The following is a 26,139-nucleotide window of genomic DNA, read 5'->3' as shown; positions in this document are numbered from 1 at the left end:
TGAAGGAAAAAAAAAAATCTTACTGGCTCCCATTCCACAATAAATCCCCAGTATTTACACAAACATCGGAGTGGGCAGGAGCCATATCTTAACCGTTACCCCCTTCCTGCCCAGGCCATTTTTCAGGTTTCAGCGCTCTCACACTTTGAATGACAATTGCGCGGTCATACAACACTGTACCCAAACTAAAATTTTAGCATTTTCTTAACACAACTAGAGCTTTCTTTTGGTGGTATTTAATCACTGCTGGGGTTATTTTTTGCTAAATTAACAAAAAAAGACCGAAAATTTTGAAAGAAAAAAAAAAAACACATTTTTCTTTGTTTCTGTTATAAACGTTTGCAAATAAAGAATTGTTCTTCATAAATGTAGGCCAAGATGTATTCTGTTACGTCTTTGGTGAAAATAACCCAAATTAGGATGTATTTTTTTAGTTTTTAGGAAAGTTATAGAGTTCACAAACTATGGTATAGATCTGAATATTGAACAATCCTGAAATACTGACAGCCAATCTAATTTCTTGAGGTCCAAGAATGTCAGAACTGTACAGATATCCCCCAAATGACCCCTTTTTGAAAAGTAGACAGTCCGACGTACTTCATAAGAGGAATTGCAAGTTTTTTGAAGTTGTATTTTTTGTCAGAATTTTTCGAAAAATGTAAAAAATTATTTTCAGGTTTTTTTTTATGCTTAGCTGTGATTTGGCCACAGCTAATCACATGACACAGCTGGGCTGTGATTGGCCCAGCTTGTGCATGTGATCGCTGTGACCATTCACAGCTAGGCACACTAGTATACAATGGATGGCATGAATGAAGCCATCCATTGTATACAACCTTCATGTGACCTGCTGCAACGGGGGCCAGTACTCAGATCTGTCATCGGCCGTGTCCGAGGTACACGGCCGGTGACAGATCGCGCCGCTGCACGCCTCTGCATGGGCGCAAACTGCGCATGCCTGGGAGGATGCCATATGGCATCCACCCGGAACGCTAAAGGATTTTGCCGGCTGCCATCTGGCCATAGGCCGAGAGGGAAATGGTTAATAAACAGAAGAAAGAATATTAGAGAGACCCTGTAACCATGGCCATTCAGAGCAAGATAACATCGCCTGTGTAAGATTCCTCACCCCACCATTTTATACTCTCCTCTTCACCACTCCCTTGCGTTCATTCCTCCCTGGTCAACAATGTGAACTCATCCCATGATACAGTGCTCAGGTCCAGAATCCATCCTCAGCTTCCTGATTGGACATAGAAAAAGCTGCAGCAGACTGATGTGCTTCATGATCCTCATTACTACATTTGCATGCAGCACACCTTACTGGATTTTATTCCTGCTCCTCCTTGTCCCAGCCTGAGTGTTAAGGTATATTGGAATGCCAAATAGTTATTCAAAGTTAAAATCCGATCCTAATAATAGTGATATATTAATACTGGCAATTTGTGTCTTCTACGTGCCGTCAGTTTTAATCTGGTTAAACTAAAACAAACTGACCCTAAAAAAGAAAGATCTTTAGAAAGGGACTGTAGGCCCTTTCAGTTCTTTCCGATTATCGTCACGTAGAAGGCCCCTGTGTTTTACAAAGTACGGAAAACACAAAAACAGGAGTTCCACCCCATTTCAGCTAGATCTATGGAGCTCCTAAATAAGTTTTGCTTTTTCTGTAATCAACATGTTGTCTATGAGCGGCAGCAGCCTCACAGCACTGTTTGTGTTAATCTGCAGGCCCCTTCAGACTGAAGCCAGGCCTTTGTCACAAGAGACTTCCTGCGCTATGAGAAAGCCATTCTTTACAGTCAACCAAAATTAACTTTTTTGTGTGCATAAGGCAAGCAGACTACAAGCAAAATAAACATACTGCTCAGCATGCCGAACAATCACGTCCAGGCACCAGGTCCCCATTCAGCAGAAAGGCACTGTGCAGTCTACTCAACAAGGGGGTCTCTGATTGTAGGCCACATGACGACCTGCAGGCATGCAACTGTGCTGTGCCATTACTCTGGCTAAATAGTTCCATATCAATAGACCTGGACCGCATTCTTCATTGTGACAGCAAATTACAAGTCCAGCCGCTGATGGCTTACTGTGGAATGTCTAGGTTAAAGATCAAGACACAGAACAGCAATTTCATTTGTTATAGTGTTGGAAAGTGGCTGCTGAGGTTGTTCGGCAGTATAGAAATCTTGGAACTAGAATTTGATATTTGTTTTGAGACCAACTAAAGGTAAGCAACTGAAAGAAATCAAAAATGGCTGCTTAAAGATTCTCCAAAACCAGGAGGAGTTCAAAAATTTTGGCAAATGGTGAAAACGTCAAAATACATAAAAAAAAAAAAGCTCCTTTGAGTTATTTTCTATCCTCTCTTTCCCCAAAGAAAGAAGCATGCTTGGAATAGTGCACAGCAGAAAGTAATGTAACTCAATATACATGACATGTAATACTTGTAATGATTTCAGCTAACTGGGTGCCATTCATTACGGTGAGTTCTTTAGAACTTGGAAGTAAACTGGATGACTTAACAGGTGAAAATTCACCAAAACTAAGCAAAAAAAGTCAAACCGTGTTCACCCGAGTGAATCGCAGCTGGATAACCTGATATCTTGATCGTGGGCATTCATAAAATGTTTTATTTGCATACAGCTGTTCTTTTAAGCAGAAAATTACCGAAGGCTTGCATACTGACAGATGTCTTCAGTCACTGAAAGAAAAGAATTTTCAACTTGGGGAAGCTATCCTTCACTGTTACTGTGATACACCAACAAATGAAAAGATAAAGGTCATGTAATCTCGGCCATAAATTTACTCTATCAGTATAGGTTAAAATCAGTACCGCACCTGCACGGAAGAATACACAAGTAGTAGCTGGTTGAATCAGCCTATGCTCTATGCACACAATGCAGTACAATGGCTGATTCTGTATTTGTGGCATAGTTGGTTTCTGGAAATGTAATGTCATAGGACCACAAAGCAAAGTGTGATAAATAAGCCACACACCTGCAAGTACAATTTGTCGCATAAGTCACTTAACGAATATATATATATATATATATATATATATAAAAGATTTTTAGTGAGCGCTACCAAAAAACGAAAAAAAAAAAAAAAAAAAAAAAAAAAAAAATATATATATACAGTATATATATATATATATATATATATATATATACACACATGCATACATACATACACACACACATATATATATATACACACACAACACGAATTATGTTAATAAGCAGCTAATACACCGAAAGGTAACCAAGAAAAACCTCCAATAGTACATACAGTCATGGCCGAAATTGTTGGCACCCTTGATATTTTTCCTGAAAATCAAGTATTTCACACAAAAAAGGTATTGCATTAACACATGTTTTGCTATACACATGTTTATTCCCTTTGTATGTATTGGAACAAATATAAAACAGAGGCAGAAAAGCAAATATGACATAATGTCACACAAAACCCCAAAAATGGGCTGGACAAAAGTATTGGCACCCTTAACTTAATATTTGGTTGCACACCCTTTGGAAAACATAACTGAAATCAGTCGCTTCCTATAACCATCAATAAGCTTCTGACACCTCTCACCCGGAATTTTGGACCACTCTTCCTTTGCAAACAGCTCCAGGTCTCTCTTATTGGAAGGACACCTTTTCCCAACAGCAATTTTAAGATCTCTCCACAGGTGTTCAATGGGATTTAGATCTGGGCTCATTGCTGGCCACTTCAGAACTCTCCAGCGCTTCTTTGCCATCCATTTCTGAGTGCTTTTTGACGTATGTTTGGGGTCATTGTCCTGCTGGAAGACCCAGGATCTTGGACGCAAACCCAGCTTTCTGACACTGGGCCCTACAGTGCGACCCAAAATCCTTTGGTAATCCTCAGATTTCATGATGCCTTGCACACAGTCAAGGCACCCAGTGCCAGAGGCAGCAAAACAACCCCAAAACATCATTGAACCTCCACCATATTTTACCGTAGGTACTGTGTTTTGTTCTTTGTAGGCCTCATTCCGTTTTCGGTAAACAGTAGAATGATGTGCTTTACCGAAAAGCTCTATCTTGGTCTCATCTGTCCACAAGACGTTTTCCCAGAAGGCTTTTGGCTTACTCAAGTACATTTTGGCAAACTGTAGTCTTGCTTTTTTATGTCTCTGTGTCAGCAGTGGGGTCCTCCTGGGTCTCCTGCCATAGCGTTTCATTTCATTTAAATGTCGACGGATAGTTCGCGCTGACACTGATGCTCCCTGAGCCTGCAGGACAGCTTGAATGTCTTTGGAACATGTTTGGGGCTGCTTATCCACCATCCGGACTATTCTGCGTTGCAATCTTTCATCAATTTTCCTCATCCGTCCACGACCAGGGAGATTAGCTACAGTGCCATGGGTTGCAAACTTCTTGATAATGTTGCGCACTGTGGACAAAGGCAAATCTAGTTCTCTGGAGATGGACTTGTAACCTTGAGATTGTTGATATTTTGCCACAATTTTGGTTCTCAGGTCCTCAGACAGTTCTCGTCTCCTCTTTCTGTTGTCCATGCTTAGTGTGGCACAGACAGACACACAATGCAAAGGTTAAGTGAACGTCTCTCCTTTTTATCTGCTTTCAGGTGTGATTTCTATATTGCCCACACCTGTTACTTGCCCCAGGTGAGTTTACAGGAGCATCACATGCTTGTAACATTCTTATTTATCCGCAGTTGTGAAAGGGTGCCAATACTTTTGTCCAGCCCATTTTTGGAGGTTTGTGTGACATTATGTCGAATTTGCTTTCTTTCCTCCCTTTTTTTGTTTTGTCCCAATACACACAAAGGGAATAAACATGTGTATAGCAAAACATGTGTTAATGCAATACGTTTCGTGAGAAATACATGATTTCCTGGAGAAATATCAAGGGTGCCAACAATTTCGGCCATGACTGTATATATTCAAGTAAGTTGGTGCAGCGATAAATGGTAATACACTTTAATATACACAATGACATGCCATTTCAAACATATGTGGATACGTGGTATCACCTTAAGGTGATTAATAGTGATATAATTAGTTCAATATGATTGTGTGGATCATGAAGAGATCACAATTCCAAGTGTGTGGACATCCTGATCCGGGAGTGACAACAGGTGCAAGCCAAACGAATGGATAAAAAACGCACTCACCAGATGTGCGTTTAAAATGCATAATAATTAATCCTGCGTCACCAGGCTATAGATAGGTCATCAGGTCTCGGGTCAGGCATCCATGGATGCCAGCACATGGAGATGCACAAGCTCTGAAGAAAGTGCCCGTTTGGAGGAAAGATGACCCTGATGGTGATACCTGGTAGCGGTTTCTGGTAGCGGTTTCTGGTGACCTTTTCTGTGGAGCTTGGATGGGGATTCGTATGGTAGCCTGACCCGAGACCTGATGACCTATCTATAGCCTGGTGACGCAGGATTAATTATTGTGCATTTTAAACGCACATCTGGTGAGTGCGTTTTTTATCCATTCGTTTGGCTTGCACCTGTTGTCACTCCCGGATCAGGACGTCCACACGCTTGGAATTGTGATCTCTTCATGATCCACACAATCATATTGAACTAATTATATCACTATTAATCACCTTAAGGTGATACCACGTATCCACATATGTTTGAAATGGCATGTCATTGTGCATATTAAAGTGTATTACCATTTAGCGCTGCACCAACTTACTTGAAAAAAAAAAAAAATATATATATATATATATATATATATATGCCAATTTAACTTTTCTGTACAGCTACTACACTGTGTGAATAGCCACATTAGACAAGAACCATACATCAAAATGTCGTTGATAGCCTTCTATTGGGCCACTGGAGAGGAAGTCCGCTGTGTGCCAAGAAAATATCGCTCTAGACTATACCACCATCAAGAATGGCAATGATGATCTAAAACGTTTACATATTTAAGACTTGGATTAAAACCCTCTAAATAAACTGCTTCATGGAAGCTATATAATGGAATGGAAATCTAAGTTTTCTGAAGACGGAAGACATGGTCTATGGTGAAAATCTGTAGCCCACACAAAAAAAACCTCCAGATGGGTGAAGTGCAACCTTCCCGGCACAAAACGTCTTTGGGGATGGAGAAGAAAAGCAGAGGCATCTAATGAGATGTCTTTTCTTGTGGAAGCCCCAAAGCCTTTTCATTTACACAGCATACATAGAAAGCCCCGAGCACAGAGCCTCACTTCATTAAATGCCATTTTGGGCCTAATTTCACATTGTGCTTGCCCCCTCTCTCTGCTCTTTATAAAAGCTGCAGAGCACCAGATGCTCGATGTGGATGCCACCTCCAGCAGAATCCCTCATTCAAACTCCTGAAAGAAAGAAGGCCTCGAGTTTTCATTCAGAACCAAGTACCCCAGTGTGTTTGTGCCTGTCACAGCACAAAGTGCTAGCTTGTCTACAGATCACTTTTGATACTTGATTATCATCTCCGAGGCCCGTCTACCGCTATCGCCTTTCCTCCTTCCCAAGCCTGCTGGAATTCGAACACTAAATGGGTATCCCTCCTAGGCAACAAAAGATAAATAGGAGGCCTTTGATTGTTCAGGCGTTGCTGAAAAGAAAAGAGCCCGGGACCCGTCCTGGCTGTGACTTAGCAGGATCTTGTCAGGCACGACTCCCCTCTCCATTCCAACAAGCCTAACCACCTAGAGCTCCTTTTTCAGATCAGATGGGGTCTGCTCACCCCTTTCAGAAAGGGACATGAATTCCTGAGGAGGCCTGTACAGAAAGCAAACGTTGATCCTGTGAATGGGGGGCAAGGCTAAGCTCACTAAACCGCTAAATGGCACCATGGCTCAGGGCTTTCAACATCGGCGGGATTTATGACTGCACTCTCTGCAAAGATAATAAAAAATAAACATGGACGTTTAGACCGCCGTCCCAGATCGTTATTGGCACATGCCATCTGTGTTTCAGGCTTAGGGGGCCATTGTCTGCAGAGGCCTAAACCCGCCATTATTCCTTCCAGCACAGCTGTCCTGTTTAGCCGGGCTAATTATTCAGAGATATCTATTGAGTTAATTTATTGGAGTTGCAGCTCATAAAGAGATACTCCAATGGAAACTTTTAAAAGAAAGGTGGGGTGTCATCCCAACTCATGAGAATAGAGGAGTAATTTAGAAACAGGTTTGGCATAATGGAGTGATTTACTCTAACACAAGTCACCTACCTAGAGACCTTATTAAAGAAAAAAAACAAAAAACAGCCATTTTGGGGGGTACTTGGTCAAAATTAGAAGATTAATCATTTCATACCATTCTCAGGTGAAAAGCACCTGTGCAGGAAACATTTCTGAATGACAGATGTCATCGTCCAATTCTCAGGCTCCAAATTAATTCTGGGACAGAGCAACTCCAATACTAACTGATCAAATAGTATGAAGACTGAAAATGCTCATTACTATTACAGAATGGGCAGTGTTTTCAAACACAACTAGAAGGGTGTAAGAATAGGTTCCATCTCAATGCTAGGCAATCAATATCCAGTTTGGAGTGGACATCACCATTTATCTTCTGGCTGTTGAAATATTAATTATACCAGATGGGAAACACTGAAGTTATGCTGGCAGCCATTTGGCCTATCAGGTATGAAATTAACACAGACAACATTCTGCTGTGTTTACATATCCAATATTGTGTAAAGAAGCACAATTTGAAAGTCTGGTACAGAAATAATTTAACAAAGGGTAATATGTAGCTCTACACTTGAAAGCGATTCTGCTCATCCCATAGAGGAAAAAGCAACAGAATCTCAATGGTCCTACTCCCCCTCAGCTTTGTTCAACTGCCGAGTAAAAGCAAAGTATGGCCTAAACTACAATTTAAAGGAACTCACACAGGGCTATGGACTTTACTGTGACAGCATTGGCTGGCTTGGATTCAGGTGTTCCAATAACCTCCATGGCCACAGGTGTATAAAATCATGTACCTAGGCATGCAGACTGCTTCTACAAACATTTCTGAAAAAATGGGTCGCCCTCAGGAGCTCAGTGAATTCAAGCGTAGTATCGCGATAGGTTGTCACCTGTGCAATAAGTCCATCGGTGACATTTCCTTGCTACTAAATATTCCGCAGTCAACTGTTAGTGGTATTATAACAAAGTGGAAGCAACTGGGAACAACAGCAACTCAGCCACAAAGTGGTAGGCCACATAAAATGACAGAGCGGGGTCACCGCATGCTGAAGCGCACAGTGCGCAGAAGTCACCAACTGTCTGCAGAGTCAATTGCTAAAGACCTCCAAACTTCATGTGGCCTTCAGATTAGCACAACAGTTCATAGAGTGCTTCATGGAATGGGTTTCCATGGCTGAGCAGCTGCATCCAAGTTATTGATCACTAAGTGCAATGCAAAGTGTTGGATGCAGTGGTGTAAAGCCACCACTGGACTCTAGAGCAGTGGAGACATGTTCTCTAGAGTGACAAATCATTCTTCTCTGTCTGCCAATCTGATGGATGTGTCTGGGTTTGGCAGTTGCCAAGAGAACGGCACTTGGCTGACTGCATTGTGCCAAGTGTCAAGTTTGGTGGAGGTGGGATTATGGTGCTGGGTTGTTTTTCAGGGGTTGGGCTTGGCCCCTTAGTTCCAGTGAAGGGAACTCTTTAAGGCATCAGCATACCAAGACTTTTTGGAGAATTTCATGCTCCCAACTTTGTGGGAACAGTTTGGGGATGGCCCCTTCCTGTTCCAACATGACTGAGCACCAGTGCACAAAACAAAAACAAAAAGACATGGATGAGCGAGTTTAGGGTGGAGGAACTGGACTGGCCTGTATAGAGTTCTGACATCAGTGCCTAACCTCACAAAGCACGTCTGGAAGAATGGTCAGACATTAACATAGACACTCCTAAACCTTGTAGACAGCCTTCCCAGAAGAGTTGAAGCTATTATAGCTGCAAAGGGTTGGCCAACTCAATATTGAACCCTACAGACTAAGACTGGGATACCATTAAAAGTTTATGTGTGCGTAAAGGCAGGAGCCCCAATAGTTTCGGTAATATAGTATATATATATATATATATATACACATATACATATATACACACACATACATATATATACATATATACACACACACATACATATATATACATATATACACACACACATACATATATATACATATATACACACACACACACATATATATACATATATACACACACACACACACACACACATACATATATACACACACACACACACACACACATATATACACACACACACACACAGATATATATACATACATACACACACATTCATTTTTTTCCGCAGCACACGCTACTTATTGAAGAGAAACCTCATTAAGTTAAGGCTAGGTACACACCTATGCAGCTCTGCGAGTTGCGCTTGCACGGCAGCCCATTCATTTGAATGGGATACTGTGCCTGCGTTTCAAACGGGAAAAATGGCTTTTGCACCATGCGATTTCCCAGCGGTTCCTGCACCTGCAAATGCACTGCATTTTTAAATGCATATAACCAAAACACCTGCACTCTATTAACTCCCCCTGTACACAATAGCTGCTGTAATATACACAATGTGCAATGACAAATATAACACACAATATACAGCGCTTACATACATGTAAAGTGCAAATTAACAAATAGCCACATGTGATTCCTATTGGTATAAACTAGTGACTAGTTTTTTGGCATTAGTTTTCTTTTTCTCTACTTCTCCACTTTATTTTCACGTGGTAACAACTGCATTGTCACTTTCACACAGGCTTCCAAGTGACTGTTTCCACAAACACTACACAGTCTTTGTTCTCCATTATCCACTGCGCCTCCTTGGGGCATGATTGCACAGTTTTGGCCTAAATAGACTTCAAATGGAGCACATAACGCACATTCTTCTCACCTAACAGCGGTCTCCTATTTCTAGTAACTAGCTTTCCTTTGGTTAAAACCAAAAAACTCAAACCTACGAAAAGCACACAAAAAAAAAAAAAGGCATGTGCTGAAGTGTTAACTTGTTTTAAAGCAGATAGGCTGCATCTCAAAAGTTCGTCCAACTTTAGCATACATTTAATTCTGCCATTACATTTCACTGAAAGCAAACTGGCAATTTAAAGTAGAGTGTAGAACAACCGAGCTGGATCAAGACTCAACTCTTATAGCCTGAAGATCCACAAATGGAAAGGAATAGAATATGCAAAGTTTTTAAAGACAAAAATGAACTGCTTCCACAAATTAACATCTGCCCCCCCCCCAGCGGAACGCGCCACGTTTCCCCCTCATTAAACCCATAGATATTTTGTAACAAGCAAATTCTGTCAGGCCACACCAGGCCTCTATAGGGAGATGTGACAAGTGCTAGCAGCTGGGAGATCAAGCACAAGAGCTGAGATGAAAGGACAGCTGTCGTCTAGGGATGGGGTCCCCTCTGCCAATAGCGCCAAATTAACTCTTCAAACTCACATTTCTATTTGGCCTTAGCGGGAGACCCAACACTGGTGGCCTCCTCAGCATGATAAGAGGGGCCATGAATGAACAGGCTGCAAGTCTTTTCACTGCTGCTCAAAGTATCGGTTTGGGGACTTGCATACTAATTCTACGCTGAGGTGACAAAGTGCAGTTCAATTTTAAAGGAAGCCTCTACTAAGGCTGCCATGTCTGACCTCTTTCCAAAATATCTAGTTACCTGACCTTCCCAGACTTCAATTGTTTCTGGGTTGCTGTCCAGGAACAACATCAAAAAGACAGCCAGGCAGCTGACATTTTCTGAACATGGTCAGCATTGGCAGCCTACATATATCCAACGGGTTACCTATGTATATCTATATATAGGTCTAACGGGTTACCTCTCCAAATCTCAGGGTCATCTTGTTCATGTTTAATTCTTTAGTCATTTATTATCTACTACATTACATGATTCCACAAGGTTAAGGCTCATTCACACTATAAAGTATCTCAGGGTCACAGATTTGCCACTAGTGGTAGCCAGCCAAAATTCAATTTCTTTTTGGATAGGATGGGGAATGGTTAAGGCCGAAGGTTTTTTTTTTTTGCTCCCATTTGGAAGAACTCACCATATTTCCTGTAATGACAACGTGATAGGTAACTTCTCCAATATGGCCAGAGACAACATACACGCAGATTAATGCCTCTCAAGTAAATGAAAGCCAGCCATTATTGATGTCGCCAGCTTCAGTAGATTTCATCAGCCATACAATCAATCAATGCTACAAGGACAACCCTCTGATACAAACCACCTTCAAAAGGTTAATCTTTACGACTAAGCCCAAGAGGGTGAAACATGCTAGTCGGGATGGGTTTTGGCCAGGGACTTGCTGTGTGGAATGGATGGTTGAATAAACCTACTGAAACTGATGATGTCAATGGTCCACGTGACAGTGTATTCAAAAAGAGTGTGGACACGCTTCTGAAATTGGCACCTGAAGTGCCTGCAGCGAAGGAATATTGCTGTAGCTTGGGGTGGTGGGTCACCTGAGAAAGCTTAAGGCTTCATTCACATGTGTGGGTGAGTGTCAGTAAAAACAGGTGTTTAAGCTGTGGTTTTACGATCCCTCACTGCCGAGCTGCAAGTCAACATGGATAGTGGCCATGTTAGTACACATCACCGTGATGAAATGCATAAGACCTGCCGTGAAGGGAATTGTGGCCTGCTGTGGTGGGTTGTCACTGGTTAAAACAGGTGCTCAGCAGGTGACAACACCTCCAAGCCATCTTTCAAACGCTTCTGAAAAGCGGGTATCGCCGCACATGTAAACCAGCCCTTGGTAGGGTGAGCAAGGTTTAGGACTTATCACTTTTTTTTCTACAAAACTATTAGCCAGCAACGCTATTGCTTCTAAATCCAGTTATTTATTGGTTACAAGGTGTAAGTACAGGAGCCATGAAGGGTAACGCGTTTTGGCGGGAGCCTTATAGCATGCTATGAATAAGGTGCTCGCCGAAACGTGTTACCATTTATGGATCCTGTACTTCTACCTTGTAACCAATAACTGGATTTAGAAACAATAGAGTTGCCGGCTAATATCTTGGTAGATATCTGGTACCAGTGGGTTTTAGCCTGAGCACCAGCCTCCAGTTGGGAATCATTAATGGATGGTTGAGCTTGGGTGAGTTTGCTATATCTCATCACTCTTTTGGTCCTTTCCTTATGACAACTGCTGCCCCCATTTGTACAAGCATCAAAAAGGAACAAATCCCTCCAATGGGGTATGACAGATGAAAACCTAACAAATTTTATCAGTTTCCCTCCCTGTCCAAAACAAACATACAATATTGGGTGCAAGGTGGGATGTCGGTTTTGTAAAGGCACCGGCAGGAAGAGTGACCCAGTTCATTGTGAAAATAGGTGGTGACTGTGCTTTGCAAACTTTTTCAGTTTCAGCCTTTGTGATGTGTGCAGAGGCCTGAAAATACATTTATGTGGTAAATAAGCGAATTTCCGACCATTTAGCTTGCACAGGCCTCATAAAACATTATACAGATAGCATGTGACACAGTTTCTGGGTTTTTATTAGCCTTTCCTGAGGAGCACACCTTTCCCTAACATTCTGGGAATACTCTGTCGAAATGAGATTTCCCCTCAGAATGTATTAAAAAGACTTCACATTTTGCCACCTACGCATCCCTTTAAACCAAGCTCCGGTCATAAAAACACAGGCCGCCCTGTCAATATAACACCAGGCTCGGAGATATTCCTGTCAGGACCTCTGTTATGGTCACAGTTATTATGGCAACGGGCTTCCCTTCCAAGGTCTCCTGTGACTGACATCTTGCTTCATCTGCTCGTTAATGCTTGTTATTACTATAGCGTTTCTGTTTAGTCATGATAAATTAAAAGTGAGCTGTCAAGGCTGTGAAACCAGAGCGGCCAAAGTCCTAGAGGGGAGCTGGACGGCAGCCATTTGCAAAGGCACTGACACGTTCTCATCTTCCATGTGCATTATGGCCAGGGACACACCAATCAGATGTAATGTGTATTAAGCGTAAATATATTTTTAAACAGTAACTCCATCAGTTTTTATTTCAGCCTCCTGTATATCCTCTACACAGAAGGATTCTAAGCTAGAGAGCAAAAGGGCAGCACACTATGAGCCAATGTTCCCAAAAACTCCAGCTACATTCTTCCAAGCAAATCTCCCCTGTTGGCTAATGTACTTAGGCAGCAACAGCACCCACAGCTGGCCGAATACCCGAACAGTGACTGCATCCAATTGGTCAACATTTTTACACCCAGCTCCCTTCTATTTTACAATCAACTTGTCAAACCAGGATATGCTGACAGGCCACTCAAGGCTCAAATTTCAGCTGATTTGGCAGAAATTGGCTGAAACTAGACCTGTGTATGGCCAGCTTTAGAAATGACATTTTTGCAAATATTTTTTTCACAGATGGACAAATAACTCAACTCATAGGCTGCATCTCTCCACTCATTGCACATAGCCTGTAAACTTTTCATAACATTTCATACTGCAAAGTTTGTACCATGCCACCCCGTTCAACTGCCTAGCAGGTTTCTATGGCAGTATACCCCTCTAAGAACAGGCATAGAGTGGCAAAATTTGCTAGATGCCCAGTTTGAAGAAAAAATAAACATGTTATACTTCTGTTCTGTACAATGGTTTTGCACAAAACATCCCTGATCCTCTTCTGGGGTCTCCCAGCGATGCTCCTAACTCCTCCCTCTTGACTAATGTCCCCAATAGCAAGCCTCTTGCTATGGAGGCACTGGTGCATGCTCGCTCCCAAACCTGGCTCCATCCAGCTCTCTCCTCATTGGCTCATGGCTGTGTCTCAGTCAATGAGAAGAGTGAGATCTGGGAGACCCAAGGCTCTAATACATATCGATGGATAGGCTTGGATGGGCTAGGGGAAGTGGGAGAAGGTACCTGTCAAAACAAGATATTCCCCCCCCAATCCCCAAAAATAAATGGCTTACCATATATGGGAGAGGAGGCCTTAAAGCAAAAAACTATCTTTTGGGCGAAGTTCCGCTGTAAGGTAGTGGGAGCAATGAGGGGAGGAATTAGATGGAGGAACTTCACAGTACCAGTCCTTCACAAGCAGGTGTGTGGAATGTCGTGTTTTTGGAGCGTATCTTTGAAGAACCCCTGCTGCATACGATGGCCAAACCAGAAATGCTACCATGCCACCCCATGGAAATCAGCTATACAGGAACATTGTTTTGCAAGGACACACTTACATATGCGGATGTTAGATTCTTGTTCTGTAGATATATTGAAAACAGCTGCTACCTCTCCTGAAATTAGCACTGCATGGTGCTCTGACCTCTAGCAGTTGAGAGGTCACCCAGGACAGGCTATAGGAAAGAGTGAACATATAAAGGGTGATTCAACAAGGCATTTGAGACATTTCTGACAGAAGCCATGCCCCATATTTATATAGAAAAACTGTGCTACAGGCAGGAGTATTACGCATCATCAGCTTTCACACATTTCCCAGCATGAAATGTACAGATGGCCCACAACATCTCCTGTGTAGTGGTTAATGGAAGATATTATTCTAAAAACAGAAGCTCTTAAAATCAATATGGCAACCAGTAAAAGGATAAGTTCACATTAAAAACAAAAAATAAAATGTGCAGTTGCTTTTTTTTTTTTTTTTTTCTAAGGAGCCTGGAAAGCATTGCAAAGCAGTCCAGGACCTGACACTCCCAAAGATATAGGTTTACTAAAGACAAACAGGCAATAGGCTGTTCACTTTTTCAAGGAAACCTTCCCCAGAGCTTAGTAAATGTGGTAAAGTTTTACTTTGCAAAGAATACCCAATCGCATTTGTAGCACCCTCCTAGTTAGCTAGACTACAATTGTTAGGGCTGAGTAGCAGCCTGGGTGTGATAGCTAGAAGGGGTCAAATTTCGGTCAGAGCTGAGAGGTTCTGCACTCCAGCCCTCTGGAATTTCCCCCTGCTCTAGAACTTCAGAGGAAAGTCTAGAAGTAGTGAGTAGATTTGAGGAGTGGCTTGTCTGTACTTTTAGAGGATCCTGGCCAATCCCCAGCAGGAGGCTTGGCAAGGGGCCTGGACAAACTTTAAGTGTAACTGAGCCTGCTCAGCATGAGAGTGAGCAGGTGGAATATGAGAGCAAGGAAGAGATGCAGGAGCCTGTGAAGGAGGCCCAGATGGGAAAGGGGCTCACCTCCAGGCAGAGAGACCTTGGAAGGAGGAAAGCTTGGGACTTCACAGGGGGAGGACCACCTGTGTGGCAGGGAAGGAGCAGCCCAGCTATAAGGCCTGGTATCAGCCATCAACCCACCAGCAACACAGGAAGGACCAAGTGAGCAGACCTTCATCCCCTGGGCCAGCAAGGGGAAAGAGACACTCTGGTGGGAAACTTAGCTTTTTACCCAGGACTGTTCACACTGCAGTGGCAGGCACTGGATCCCCTGCCCAGGGAATCAGCCAGTACAGCTGGATGAGGTGAGTATTCATCTAGGGTGGTACTGTGGGAGATGCTGGCTAGCTTTTCAGAGGAATCTTTGCTGTAAAGACTTGTACATAGTTGCTAAGGAGTTTGTCCTCTGTTGCCATTGTCCTTGGGCATCCCATACACCCCTCACCCCATCCGAGTTCTAATTCCCCTAATAAAACTTCAAAACAAAGCTCAAGGACTGGTTACTGTCTCCTGATGCAAGTTTGAAGGAAGAACGTGCTGCCAGGCTGTACAAGACTATAGGGGGACCCAAACGTCAGTGACTCCTAAGGGAATAGTGCTACACATGCAAGGAAAATAAAAAAACACATTTTTTATTGCACATGATTGGATGATGGAAGTCAGCAGAACTTTACCTCATTAACTAAGTTTTGGGGCAAATTCTCTTGTAAAGTCAACAGCCTTTAGTAAATCAACCCCATACTGTTTGCGATCACACCCAAAATGCATCATGGTGAATGCACAGCCTCAAAAGAACATAAGCTTCTACTCCAAAATGGTAAAAAGCTGTGACCTCATACAGGCTCTCACATTTTGAATTCTTCCACATTTGCATGACTGTTTAGAGACCTGGGAACTATGTACCTAGCACTTATATAATATTTTTCTATAACTAAATTCTGTGTGGTCAGTTCAATACATTTGTTTAAAATATATGTATACCAAAACGAAAAAGCCATAGAAGCTTTAAAGGCAAATTCCACTTTTATCAAAAGCTTAATTAATGCATCCACATTAACAAAAATGTACATTTATTAAATAGTTGCAATGGATACTGTATAATATTGTAACCACTGACCCCAATGATGGGGCACTATTCCTCCTACTGACACCAATGATGGGGCACCATTGCTCATGCTGACGCGATTGATGGAGCACTATTCCTTCCATTGACACCAACGATGGAGCACTATTCCTTCCACCAGTGCCAACGATGGGGCACTATTCCTCCCAAGGATGGGGCACTATTCCTCCCACTGACACAAATGATGGGGCACTATTCCTCCCATTGACACCAATGAAGGGGCATTATTCCTCCCACTGACACCAATGATGGGGCATTATTCCTCCCACTGATACCAATGATGGGACACTAGCCCTCAATCCCCTCATGTTTTGCATTGTATTGTTATTGTATTGTTATTGTTCTGTCACATGTTCTGTCCCCCTTTGTAATGTACAGCGCTGAGCTAACTATTGGCGCTTTATAAATACTGTATACTAATAATATAATAATAACCATGATTAGTGGATCACTGTGCAATGCACAGGCTTCCTACAGGTTCTTCTCTACCCCAGGTCTGTATGGAGGTACGTCATCGTATTTGTGCTCCATCGAGACTGAAGAGTTCCTTTGCTGCCATGGCTGATGGGTCTTATGGTCTCTCCATTCACATCTTAAATATAGGGTAATGGAAAACATGAACTCAAAGGTGAAATTAGCCTTCACCATGTTAATGTAATTTCAAAAGTTGTTTCAATATTGCCAAATCTGCAGTTTTTCTTACATTAATATCTGGTGGTCCTTCCATAAGGGTCTTTGTTCTGGCACCACCTATTCCCCCATCTCCCAGTTCTCCGGTGCTGCCACTTTGTCAGAAGGGCGTCTGATTAGGACTATTCCTGGCCATTTGTAGCCATGGTCTGCTTTTGCCACCATAAAGAAACTCACCCTTAGAAATGTCATATAGCCATGGCTGGAGTGGATGTAGATAAAGTAGCAGCAAAGCGGCATGGAAGATCAAAAGCACCAAGATACAACAGATGAAAAAAAAAAGGTTAAAACAAAATATTTTAAATGTCGTAGCATAAGACAAAAAAAAAGCAGACTGTTTTGTGTTTCTGGTGATGCATTTTCTTCAGTGAGCCCAGAAAGGGTTATTTGTTTTGCTTGCGCAAAAACATATCCATCTAGCATGCCTACCATTGTCTCTGTTCAGACCTTGGCCTTAGACTAGCACTAAACATAGGCCGTATGTAAAACAAGAGAGGGAAGATAAAATCTGGAAGTCTATTTTCCATCTCATATTCAATGCAACTGCAGAGAGTAGACAGTGTGTCAGAGATCAGGAAACCAGGGGTGAGGCAGCTCAACTGACTGTCAGCAGCATTAATCCTGCAGATGTACTACTGATCCTCATATCAGGGAAAGCACGATCACTTCTAAAAACATCAGCCCTTACTTGCCAGAGGAATTCTGCTCTTTAAATATTAAAAGGCAACTCCACCAGATGACCAATCACACAAAATAAACAGGAACTGATCTCTCTGCAAAAATGATTTTCAAAATAACTCAATTCTTGTAATTCCTCCCAATACCTCTGTGCTATGTGGCCACACTGCATTAGAAAGGTGACCCCATGTGTCAAAGTCTGGAGTTCCGCAGGATGTGCCACTGCCTCGCATCCTGCTATTTCAACTACAATCGATCACTACACCGGTGACACCCCGCGATCTCCACCCTTGGTACGAGTCCCTGTCCATTGGCTTACATAGCAGGTTCTTTAAGCTTTTACACAAAAGGAGCAGGGATGCTCGTTACATCATTGACCTAATATGGTGACATTGACCCAATATGGCCATATTAGTTCAATGATGGAACAAGGAAACTTGCCACTTTGTGTACATGCAGCTGTGTGGTGGGGAATACCCTGGATGCAGATAATTGGGCAACAGTGGGTAGGAGTGACAGATTCCTTCCAGGTTTGGACCGAACCAAAGCTTGGACTGAACCCGAACCCATGCCCATTGAGGAGGAACTTCACTCTTTTTTTCCCCCAGTCCCTCTTAACAGCTGTGATATCCTCAAAAGAAAAGAATGTGCATATATGGAAGGAGCACCGGACCACAAGATGAGTCCAAATCAATTTGATATTGTCTAAAAGACATCCAATGTGTTTCAGGGGTCAGAGGAATTCCCCTTTCATCGGGGATTCAGTTACAAATGAGAACCCTGAGTGGACTCAAACTAAAGGCTTTGTATGAATCTGTGTAGGAAGCAGATTGCTTGATTAGGATTCCTGGCAATCAATATCTGCATCAGCAGTCAAAGTAAGACTAACTGAAGCCCTGGTGAAGGGGGAGTTCCTTTGACCCCCGAAATGCATTTGCGGTCCTAACACAATATCAATAAATTTACATTTATATTTTGGTCTAGAAGTCCCTTCCATATATGCAAGTTCTTTTCTGTTGACCTGCTGGCGTACCCACTGGAGGGTAGCCTGGTCTGTTGTGAGCAGCCCAACCTGAGCTAGTGGGTTCTTCAAATGTTTTTTGCCCTCTCAATACCTTGTTTAGACTCACATCAAAGTTCCTGCGCCTCTTGGATGCCCTTTCTTTCATTGGGATAGCCTCAAAAAACTCATGTGCCCAGCGGATCCAGCATGGTCTGTTGTAATTCGCTGCATACCAGGTCCTGCGCCACCATTTACGTTTGTTGACCCTTTGAGAGCCAACTGTCTCCTCCATGTTGCAACCAGCTCCCTGATGATGCACCACCACACATGCACAATATGTTGTAGAGGGCCAAAAAGCCTCCTGGGATGCGTTACATGGGATTTGTCAGTCACAGCCAGTAGGCTTTTGGGAAGGATATAAACAAAGCAGAGGCTGCAGATTTAGGGGGAAATAGGCAAATGGGGATGGAGGAAAAAGCACATTTATTGGGGAAAAAAAAAAAATTAAATGCTTGTGACTGCCATTTAAGTCGAGTAACATAACTAGAAGTTTCAAAGTGTGCAAAATATTTGGAGAATGCCGTGGCATTGCTGTTCAGGTGCTATTCTCTACATTCCAAGAGACTTATCAGGCTGATTCAAACAGTGCAGGCGATTATATGTGGGCTACTTGGCACTCATGCTGCATATATTTTACTGCGAGATGTCTAGACTGAACGTGAACATGTGATTAATCGTTTTATTTGGCAAAAAAACTCCAGTGATATCTAGCCTGTGTAGTGAGGGTGTGAATCTGGCCCTGGCCTCCAACACTCGGGCTGGACATTCACAAGAGAAACTGACGAATAATGGCATGCAGGTGACATGGCATACTTTTCTTGGCCATGTCTAATGTAGTGTAAATAAATGAAGTGCAAATAGCTTACTTTAGAACTGTATTTATAAGTAGGGTTCCCATTTCCCTGTAGAGTACACCATGCCTACTTGGACTCATGCCATAGTGTTGACACTAGCAGAAGAGCTAAAAGCATGTAGCCCCACATGCCCAGAACAAGTATAAGATCAGCTACCCCAAGATGGCCCCCAATGCCATTAGCTTGGCTTTGACTTGACACCCTTACACAACAGGAGACATGAAGACTGACTGGACCCTTGTAGATCTTGGGTGGAGTGCGTTTGTGCTTGTGCTGAATAAAATTGATTTAACTCTCTGGAAGTAGTGTATAGCCTAAGAACTTTTCTGATAGACTTTCTGCAGGATATCAGCCTCTTACCCCCATTCTGTAAGCCATTGTTGCCTATAACTAGCCTTACACCAGGGTCGCTAATGGGTAGGCCTCATGCCAACTATGTTACCCATGTCAGATCACTCCAGTCCTCATGTGGATTTGCAACACACTCATCAATGCCCAGAGTTCACATCTCCATGACATTTGCTCTAGTTTTAAAGTCTCAAACGGCAAGAAGCCAACATTTTGACAAATCGAGAAATGGCAAATTTCCTCTCTTTAACTGAAGTACACCTTTAAGAAAGGGAAGTGCAATGTTAACGCCTCTCAAAGGCTGAGCTAATCAGGAAAAAAAATAAAGTCAAAGCTCATTCTACAGCTGCTTGACTGTTATTCTGTTGTAGATAAGGAGTAAAGAAAGAGCGCACAAAGAGGAAGGACATAATAAATAGGACATTATATACCGTAATAAGTACAAAGTAAACTGGTTTCTTGCACATGACTCAGATTTGAGATATTGTGTGCGGTTTCCAAACAGAGAGAGATTTCCTAAGCATCAACAGTGCACCAGGCTCTGCCATGACACAACCAGGCCAAGGCCTCACTGCTCTATTAGTGTAGGGTATGTTTATAGTGCAAAGTCAGACTAGGCCTGTCCGTGTACCCAAGACAAGCTCTGCTGTTACCAGGAAAGATGAGGTTTGTGTATAGCAAGCTCTTGGTATACAAGGGAGTCTGCATGTCTCAGAGGTCAGAGGCACAGAGGGCCAAGCAAGAGCCAGAAAATACTCTGGACGCATTCTGAGATTACTCAGACTGAGGAGGAACAAACACTTATATCGAGATTACAAACACACATTAACCAGCTAGATGGCATACATTCATAGGACAATCACCTCTGCTATGGTATTACTTAGCCACGGCTGGAAATGTACTCTTATTTTAGGATTCTGAGATTGGCCAACTCTGGGAGATGCCAAGCTGCCAACATTTCAGAACATTTTCCAGAAACTGGCAGCTCTGATTAAGTGTTATTAAAGAAAGCCATTCTTTCATTATAAACAAAGTTTTCTTTAAATATAACCTTTTAATAATTTTGTCTCAGTTTGAAGGGAAGACAGGTAATGTCTCTGGGAAAAAAAAAAAAGATAATAGTAGATATCAAAGCTGCTACCATAGAAACCTCTTGTGAAGAGTGTTTGTTCTGTACTGGTGTTTTGTAAATCAGAAAAAGAAGGAAGTAGGGTTTAGTGGTTAGACTTCTTTAAGCCGAAGTGAGTTTAAAGCCAAAGAAGCTAATCCCAAGAGTTGGGACCGTTTAAACAGGACTAAATGCTCTGCAGCCCACTAGGATCCTGTTGAACTACATTAATCAGCCTTCCCTAAAGAGCAGCAGAATGACCCCACCACTGTGCCTGCCTCTCCAACTAGGTTCACTGTGCTACTGGAATTCCATTTCCATTAACTGTAGTTTCCATGTTTAGTGAAGCATATTCTTGTTGCTAGTCACAGATGCAATTCAAATGGACATGGGGTATAGGGCTTTATGCTAGAAAAGCTTGAGGTGATTGTACTGCTTGGACCTTGATGAAGACGACAACATCCCGAAACCTTGTCCTGAAAAACTGTATGTTACTGCAAATTTAAAAAGAATCACGGACAGTACTCCATTGTTTCTGATGCTAGAAAAGCTAAAAGACTATGCATTGTTTCTTCTCAAAGTGGCTGACATGTTCACTTAAAGAAGTATGGCCAAAGCTTTTTGGCTCTACTTCTATGGATCATAGGAGTGCAGTTCGTTCTGCACTCCTGTGATCTGTTTTCAGTTGGCATTGGGCTAAAGCCTGCTGTCAGCTAATGCAACAGAGCAGATCCAAGCTCTGAAAAGATCCCAACCATATGGTTGGAATCCACCCAGAAGCCTAGATTGGTACCTGGGTCAGTCTCTCACTGATCCAGCCTCTCCCGCCCCCTCCCCAGCCTGGCACTCCACTCCAAAACCCCATATTTCTTTTAAAGTTGAACTTTCAGGCATAAGTTTGTTTGTGAATAATGATGTGATTGAGCAGTGCAGACAGTACGCAGCAGAGCTTTATAAACTCAGGAATTAAGTATGTTACTCATGAAAGAGGTACCTTTGAATCTTTGCAAAATGTTTTTCTAACTGGTTATGATAATAAAGGTTAACTTTTGCAGTAGATTGCAAAAAAAGATCCTGATGTCACTATTTTCTAAACAACTTACAATTAGTGGAATATAAATCGAGCAGCTGTCAATTAATAGCACTGGCTTTAGGGACAGTTGTGCAAGAACGACATCCTTCAAACATGCATGACTTCATTATTAATGTTTTGCAACTCTTTTTGGGGAAGTTAACTTCTTGAATGAAAAAAAAGGTTTAAAGGAATCATAAAACTAAATTGTGGCACTAAACTAGAAAGCCCAGGCCAACCATCCTGCAAAGCAATTACTGGTATTGGATACACAGCAGCAGGATCTGGCACCCGTGACCAGCCTTCCATAACAGGAGATATATTGGCCAAGTCTGAACAAAAATTGACTTATTTTACGCAGGCAGTCAAAATAGCAGAGGTTGTACAACTCAAAGGCTAAAGTGATCCACAACGGAGGTTTTAGATTTGAGTGGATTCAGAAGGCAGAAGTGGAGTTCAAAATCTTAAATCTGAAGTACATGGGACTTTCCTACTTTCTGCTCAGATAAGCTGTGTGTCTAACAATAGTGCCATCTTCACCTTTTATCAATGTGATCAGATATCACAATTGCCAATGGTGACATGACTAAAGCCCCGTACACACAATGAGAATATCTGGCGAATGATAGTAAAATTTTCGATATGGAGACTAGCATGCAAAATAGAAAAAATACAAACATTTCGCAAGTTCTCCTATGACAGAATAAAAATTCAGAAGTGATTTAATGTATTGTATTTCATTTTTGGACAAAAATACTGCTTAATCGAAAACAAAATGTACAATCTGGTATCGCATGAGAAACATTTTCGTGCTTCGAATAATTTCAGTCGAAAGCTGTGTACTATCAGATTATTGTACAATTGCTTTGAAGGCGGTATTTTTCGTACGATCTTCTGATTGTGTGTACTAGGCTTAAGAATGTTTGTCTCATTTGTCCGCTAGAATACAATACAATCACTGTAGAGACAGTCTTGCCCACCTAGATCCAGAAATAAAATCCCTAAGAATATAGCCATGCCAACAAAGTTTAAACATTCCCAACTGGCCATAATCAAAGTCCAAAAGCCAGTAAGATATGACCAGTCAACGTACATAGTTGATTCAATCTTCACAGTTGATTATCTTGCATGCTCTGCTTCATGATCAAACTGAAGTTTAAGGGTAGAAGAGGTTTGACGCCTCCCTGAGAATTTCACGGCTTGTATGAAATTTCTAGCAAACTACTTAGCCAAGCCTCTGCTGTAATCTGCAAAGAAGCCTCATCCTGTCAGGATGTGTCTGTATTTTTACATTGTGTGAACATAAGAAAATGAACAACCTACAACCCAGTAATCACTACCTGCCAGGTTTACAGGTTGTGCGGCTGAGTGACTGTTCGATAATAGATGAAAGCACAACATAGGGATACTCTTAAAAGCTTTTTCGTGAATTGCATCAGGTTTACTAAACAGGTTGCACACCTTATTTCATTGCAGGCCTCATTTCTGTACCTTAATATTACTAATCTCCAGTCAGAAGTCTACAGATAGGCATCTTCTGATGCTTCAGTTTCTCTGGGTATTGTTAGGGCACCCCAGGATTCCCAAATTCCAGCTTATCTTGCCCAACTCCTCTCACTCTGTCTTCCAAATGGCTGTCAAAATTGATGGGTGCCTCCAATGGCCAAAGGAAATGCTAAAGGGCTGGGAAATGCTTGAGCAAGAAAGTTATGGATATTTTCAGAAATACGCAGCTGGTTTTGAGGATCCTAGTGGGAACATTAAGGGTTCACACGTACAGATTTTATGATGAATCAAGACTAACTGGCACATACAATCTGGCTAGTCTGATTCTAGCGATCATTTTGTTTTGTACCCAGAAGACACCTTTGTGTACATTAATGGCTGCCAAATCTTGGGTGGAGTAATATGAACGCTAAGCTAATATTAATTGAGAAGATAGAATGCTCAACAAACATGCAACTTGCAGAAAACTGGCAAACTTCTGTTTTAAGGCAGACTGGACATTTACATGAAAAGTGATAGCTAATCTATAGGGATGAAGAAAACGAGAGTCACTTGAGCCTGAAATTTGTGCCGATAACCAATGAGGACATCAGAACTTCCTACTAAGCCATCATACAGTATGGCTACCTGGTTAACAGGTGATGTGAGCTTCAAATAGCCTAGAAGCATTCAAGTGAAAATATGTTAAGAATGTTTCAGAAGAAGCAAGATTCATCATTTTTTGAAGAACTCAAAAAGGTTTTTACACTTTTGAAACACAGCTGGTGCATGTTCAGTATGAAAACACCCTGAATGGAAACTTTACTGTTACCAACCACCACAAGACTATGCAGTGCAAGATTTGCATGACAGCTTGAAAACAGAATTTATGGCTTCAACATCAAAATAATCATCAGATTGAAAGATAAGTGCTTTAAGGAAACCTGTACTGGGGAAGTATGGAGGTATACTTAACCTCCGCTTCTCAAAATGTTTGGTGCTCGGCCGTTCATAAAGTAATATTAAGCCCTCAGTTTATTTTTGAAAGTGGTTGTAAAGGCTTCTATGCATGAAGGTAACAACCTTCTGTGTGCAGCAGTCCCCACAGACCTCCCCCCCCCATGAATCCAGTGATGTGCATGAGAGCCTCAGCTCTCCGGGGACTCTCCCCTCCTGATGGGCTGAGACAGCATTGGGAGCCTTTGGCTCCTGCTGCTGTCAATCACAGCCAGTGAGCCAATGAGGTGAGAGGGGCGAAGTGGGCCAAACAGTGGCTCTCCGTGTAAACGGACATCCAGAGCAGCAGCTCAGGAGAGAGCCTACTTTGATGCTTCTTGCTCTGGGGGCACTCGACAGGAGGGAGGGCCATGACTGCTGGCGGGGGGACCCGAGAAGAGAGGGATCGGGGTGCTCTGTGCAAAATCACTGCACAGAGCAGATAAGTATAACATAGTTATTAAAAACAAAAACTTTGACAACGTGCTAGTGCACAAAACACGTCAGGGAGGAGCTTGCCGCACTGATGTCGCACGCTGCCAGGTCCATATGTAAGGCTGGCAGACATTTTTTATTATTGCTTAGTGGAATCTGTCATTCCCAGTACTTATTTTCCATTGAAATCTCTACTATATTTATGGTATTACAGCTTACAACTCTTCATTTATATATAACGGACTGAATACCTACTACAGCTGCAATTATATAAGCTGTTATGCTATTGGCTTAATAATAAAAATGCTACACCATATTATCCTTTTTTTGGTGGCTTATTCCTGGAGCTGCTTTAAGGTGGATATCCAGTGCTGCTGAATTGCTGTGAAGGAGGGTGTAATTAATGCCAAGGAGCAGTCCCTGTTTGCTGAGAGGGTTCTTACTGAGAGGTCTGGAGTCCGTACCCAGGGTATAACGAGTACCTGAGAAGTGCCTTATCCCTATCAGTTCTTAGATGACCACCAGTGCCCTTCTGTTTAGCATTTATATGCGCAATTTGGTTGTGCGTCCGGTGAGTGTAAGCACACCTCTTTCTATCCACAAGAAGTCACGAGCACCATATCTTTGCAATTCCATTGAGAAGTGACCGGTATTGGCCATACATCGGATATTAACACTTTAAGGATTAGTTTATTTATGAACGGTTATACTTTTTCAATGTGCGTTTATGTCACTATTATTCATCCATCATAGGACGACACTTTGTCACCTTGTTACGCTCATTATCAGCGTTTTAAATATCACTTGTCACTTTATATTGCAATATATGTCAAGTACACTGGTTCTATTTGTGTTTTTAGCACTGCAATTTTGATTAAAAAACAAAAAAACTTGACTATTACTTTAAGCCTTTTTTAGCAACTGAATGAATCACTTACCAAGTATGCAGCCTGTTTCAATCCATGTCTACATACTTGTTAAAGCGGTAATAGTCTTGACAAAAAATAAATCTTTCCCCTTCGAGGCAATGTCATTACATGCTAGCACAAAAAACTTACCTTAAAACCAAACCATCCAACAGCACGCTGTCACTGCTGGTATAACTTCCATCTTCACCCAGCCTTTATTCCGGGTTCAGACT

General features: G+C 42.1%; 1 protein-coding gene across 3 annotated transcripts in view; it reads right to left on the bottom strand.

Annotated features, from left to right (window-relative positions):
* The window catches only part of FAM53A (family with sequence similarity 53 member A), a 117,166-nt gene that overhangs the window by 2,310 nt on the left and 88,717 nt on the right, over positions 1 to 26,139 (bottom strand). The window lies entirely within an intron of this gene.

This window comes from Staurois parvus, unplaced genomic scaffold (genome assembly GCF_062004578.1).
Source record: "Staurois parvus isolate SC_StPar_1 unplaced genomic scaffold, SC_StPar_1.0 ptg000581l, whole genome shotgun sequence".
Lineage (NCBI taxonomy): Eukaryota > Metazoa > Chordata > Amphibia > Anura > Ranidae > Staurois > Staurois parvus.
This window is presented reverse-complemented; position numbering and strand designations above follow the sequence as displayed.